The sequence below is a fragment of the Hibiscus syriacus genome, unplaced genomic scaffold (genome assembly GCF_006381635.1).
Source record: "Hibiscus syriacus cultivar Baekdansim isolate YM2019G1 unplaced genomic scaffold, ASM638163v2 tig00110840_pilon, whole genome shotgun sequence".
Classification (NCBI taxonomy): domain Eukaryota; kingdom Viridiplantae; phylum Streptophyta; class Magnoliopsida; order Malvales; family Malvaceae; genus Hibiscus; species Hibiscus syriacus.
The window spans coordinates 1,246,178-1,251,548 of NW_024062887.1; the positions used below are offsets into that span (position 1 = coordinate 1,246,178).

The 5,371-nt window shown below is 34.9% G+C and overlaps 1 pseudogene; it reads right to left on the minus strand.

Moving 5' to 3' along the window:
- Positions 1–814: 814 nt before the first annotated feature.
- Positions 815–4,501, minus strand: LOC120143312 (annotated as a pseudogene).
- Between the last annotated feature and the right edge of the window lie 870 nt (positions 4,502–5,371).

Below are 5,371 nucleotides of genomic sequence, written 5' to 3' on the forward strand. Positions count from 1 at the left end.
GTTTTATTTCCTCTATTTCTGGACAGTGGTTGACCTTCTTAAACCAAACTAGATATCAATTTATCGTTCAAAGCAATTGAACAGGATTTGGCATCATTTTGGTGAAGACCAAAAGCTAGAACCAAACAAGAAAAAGTCACGGTATTAGTAATTGATGACCACGTGAAGATGTCGGCTGCCTACACTAATGCTGGCAGAGGAAACAACATCAACTGGCCACCATTAGTTCACGTAATCAACATTAACATCTATATATCAGTATCAGACATGATTACTCTCATAGATTGTATCGCATTCACGGGTAAAATCTCATGTGATAGTGACTATTATCTCTTTGACGAATCAAAAGTAAAAAAATAAGGCATAGATATCATATTTTTTTACATAAAGTTTAGGTTAATGGTGACTCCTTCAATCCAGGTCCGGGATTTACATAGGAATTTACACATTGTTCACCACGAGTGGCGGTGGTAGGATTCGAACTTGACCTTGCAAGCTCAAATTCATGAATTCCAATCACTTGTGCCAACACTCGTTGAAAAAATATAAATCATATTGATTGTGCATCGTATGTAACAAGATCTTTCCATAACGAAGAAGTGTTGACATTCTGATACTTGCTTGTATGCCGACACATTTTTTGAAAAGAAAAGAAAAAGCAAATCATTCAGTCCTATAATGATTGGTGGTTCAATGAGGAAAATCGGGGGGAACAAACGAACAACCGACAACGATCCGACACCAAAGGGAAGAGGTTGGGAAAACTAAACCAACAATCACAGACATAATATGATGACAATTTGTATACAAAGCTAAACTTGTCAAAATGTGATGATGCTGAGAAAACAATTAATGGATTGAAAATGAAGAATTGGTAGGTAATGATGGAAAAGTGGAAATTCAAATAGTTCTGTGAATGGCAGATTCTTTCGTGCTAGCATTGCCTGCCTCTGCGGCAGGGAAGTGAACCGGCATTTACAGTCATGGCTCGAACCATGGAAGAAGACTTGGCACCCAAGCTCGAGGCCCTGGCATAGCTGGCTGAGGCTCCAGCACCCGATGGAGTGAAGTAGGCACCATTGACCAGCATGTCTCCTTCTGACCTCCAGTTCCAGTTCTTCCACTCACTTTCAGCAGTCTCCACTCTCTTGGTCACCTCCTTTGCAAATGTGTCCATCGGGGCTGCATATCTGTTACCCTGGCTGTTGATGGTAGGGTTTGCACTTCCACCAATTGCATACATTTCCCAGTGAGTGTAGTCATTGTTCACCACATGGAAATATCCATGCCTACACCTAGGCATTCTCTGTATAAGTCCCTTCCCCGAAATGGTTATAAGCAATAGTCACTTGCATCTGTTTGTCCCTTGTGTAGGAGTCGCTGTGGCCTAACAACATCACCTCATTGTGGTGGGTGAGGTGGTTGTTGGAGATGGTAATCGCGGTCGAGCCCATGACGGCATCGACTAGACCGTCGGCGCAATTGGAGAGAGAATTGTGATCAACCCAAATATGGCTGGAACCAAAGATGGAGATTGCATCGCCATCGGCCAGCGTCCTCCACCCGAAGTGAGATGGTGAGGCTTCTCACCATGGCATTACCGGTAGGCTTACAGTCGTGTATATGAAGGCCGTGAATAATCACATTGGTAATGAATTGGATCGTGATACACGCCCCGTTGGCGATATGAACATTAGCTCCGCGACCATCGATGGTCTTAAAGCTGTTCATTATCAACTCCTGCTTCAACTTGATGACCATGTCGCTCTTGAACACGATCCAAAGAGGGTAGTCCTGGATCACAGCATGACGCAAGGTCCCGGGTTTGGGGTTAACAGGGTCGTCATCGGTGTGGTCGGTGACGACATAGAAGTGCCCGTCACGCCCACCGATTGCATTCCTCCCAAAACCAATCCCGCACTCGGCTAGTCTCTTGCGACGCTTATGCCAATTAGGGTCACAACGCCAACAATCATCGATGGGATTACCGGTTCCACATGAGAAGAACCCCAACTTCCTTCTTTCAGTCACATTGCGAACATTCCTGCCAATTTATATAGACAAATTCAATTATATGAACTTATGTAGAAAAAAAAGTAAAGTTAAAGGACTTTGTTAGCATTTTTCTGCAAAAATAATACTATGAACATGAACATGCTTAAATCATAATTTGTCATAATTTATAACGAAATTATGAGCATTTATTAAATTTAACGATGAATGGCATCAGTAAATCATTGTCGGTGGGTGGAAATTAACCCCACTGAGGACAATAATCAGATCATATAAAACAAATGTATAGTAGAGCTTTTGTCAAATTCTGAGGACAAGAGAGTCACTTCGGATACAACGGCTAGCTTCAAAAAAGAAGAAAAAAAAATATATGGGAAGAAACAAACAAAAAAAACTGGATTTATAATTAGCCATACCTATAGACAGCGGGAATTTTTTCCCGTTGCCATAATTTTGTTTTCTTAAGAAATTATGCAATTAATCATAAATTTAGAAAATAACTTACTTTTAGGTAATTAAGTTGTGATCGTAGACTAGGCAATGTTAGATAAAATGCAGTAACGTATGTGATAGTGTTATAAAATATAATAAAATAAGGGTAAAGTTCCTAATTATAGGATGTTATTTTGTTGAGTTATTTGACTATTAAAAATTATAAAATAGTCTTAATTATAGGGAGTTGCTTTGTTCCAAACTTGTTTGAGTTGAATTTTAACATGTTGGTTGAGATATGATAGTCATTTTAAATCATGAGATTATATTTTATTATCTCATAGTCAGTAGGTTAACGTACAATTCAAGTTATCGCCAAAATTTTAACGAAAAAATGACAAATATGAAATATAATGAATAGTTGAGTGACTATTTTATAACTTTTAATAATTGAAGAAATCAACAAAATAATTTCTTAAAATATGTGACAATTTTATAATTTTTAACAGTAAAAAAATCCAACGAAACAACATTCTTTTTTTTAAATGGAATGAAATTTAGTTATAAAAAACAGTTTCATATAATGGGAAAACTATTTATATACTTCACTCATAAAATAAATAGATATATTAAAATTAGAAAGGTAAATTATTAAATGTGAAAAAGTACTATTAAGATCCTGTATCTTTAACCCAACTATAGTTCATGAAAAATGATATTTGTGATGATAAAGATAGAAAGAGAGCCGTGAGACACGGATCTTATCAGATTGATGTTACTCAGAAATTAGAATGACAGTGCAGTTAATTTACGTAGTGATAGTTATTACCGTGAAAAAAAAATTACTATCTCCACTTCAGGTTAATAATAGAACCCATATATATATTTTTAATGTTAAGAGAGTTGAATTCTAAACTTTTAAGGTTAATTAATTTTATAAAACTTGTGGATCAAAATATATTTTTAATATAAATATTTAAAATATATTAATTTAAAATATTAATAAGAGGGTTTTCTTCGCACGCTCTCTTCAATCTATATCTGATTAATGAATGTTAATTTTAGATTAATTTTTGTGGGTAAAAAGATGAAAAGATGATATTTTGGTTAAAAAAGAGGCTCACGTGTCAATGATGGTCTCGACCTCTGCAGCAACAGCCTCTGGGTCAGCGACCGCCTGCTCATTCAATGGATCAACCTCTTCCGACCTGTACCTGTCATTTTTTCACATTTACAATTTTATGTCCAATGGTCAAAATAAAATACACTATAATTTTTCTCAAACAGTGTTTATTTAATTATTTAAATTTTAGAATTAAATAATAATAATATATTTAAATAATTTAATAATCTAACTGGTTGTTGATAGAGTAAGGTGTTAAGCGTATATCAAAAGTATATGTAATCATAAAGACAAAAGATTATTAGTTCCCGCTTACTAACAAAAGAAAACAAGTAAACGGTTGAGATATAAGGATCTAGATCTCAACGTCTTGGATTGTTAAGAATGGATAAAATGGTTGCCGTTTGGCGATGATCCAACGGTCTTAAACTCTTAACATTAACGAATCTGGACAAAACTAACGTCAATTCTAAATTAACCAACGAAAGAAAAAAATGGTATCGGTTGAGCTCTGCATTACCGAGTTGCCATTGTTGAGTTGTTTGAGCTCTGCAGCGTGTTTGTGGCCACATTGCTGTAAGAATATATATAATTTAGTTAGTAATTTTCAGGCCATTGGAATTCTGCATAATTTGCATTTGAGTTCTGTCCATAAGGAAAATGAATGGAAGAAAAATGAAGATTGAAATTTCGAGAGATTGAAAATGAGGTTGAAGAAAGACCTGGAAGTGTCGAGGTCCGTACAGTGGGGATTGATCCTCCGACAAGAAACAAAAACAGAAGAGGTAAGGCGGAGAAAGACCGTTTAACTGAGACGGCCATTGTCACCTTCTTTGCTTCTTCTTCGATACTTGAAGTGTTTTTTTTCCCTCTATCCAAACAGACAGCCAAAAAGGAAAAGTAAAACAAGAGAAAGTGAACAACTGAGGAAGAAGAAGCAGTGACAGAGTACAACCTCCGTGGAGACGGCTTTTATAGACCCGAAATTTAAAAGCGAACCATCCGAAATTTAAAAGCGAACCATAAACGACGCCGTCTTTGACCAACTTATTTCACCCCATTAAATTTTTACCTGAGTTCAATTTTAATTTTTTAACAGGGATGAAGCCACGTCTACGGATGTACGGTGGGGGAGCAGAATGTAGTCTCCCGCTGAATTTGCGGGACCAAATAAAGTGTTAAATGTATTTACTTTAACAGTTAAGGAATTTGGTGGAATGAATATTAGGCAACCGCCGATCACGGCCTTACAAAAAAGAGATTAAATTTGCCATTTGAACAAAAATAATTACATTTATTCCTCAAGGAATATTTATCACTTTGTTTAAACACAAGAAAATTAATATAAGTTATTTTAGTGGAATTTTGGTTTTCATTAGATCCTATAATAAAAAATAAATTATATATGATTTTTAAAAAATTTATATAATTTTTTATTTTTTAATGATGATGGCGTATTATCTTATAGTAACATATAATTTTATCATTAATTTTTAATGACGGATAATAAAAATAAAATAAAAAAATACCATTGGGTGTGATTTTGAAAAATATAATTCGTTGGTCAAAATAGAAACACATAAATAACTAGATGGTTAAAAATATAATTTTACCAAACTCACATAGTCAAAAATGATAATTTTACGATAACTGCTTAACCCTATTCCATTCTGGACTAAATTTGTTCAAACTATTAAACAGTGACTAAAATTCAAACCTCGCATATATACAGAAATTGATAATACAATTTGACCAAACTCAAATTTGTTGGATTATAGATTGCAAAATTTGAACTTCTTCAGA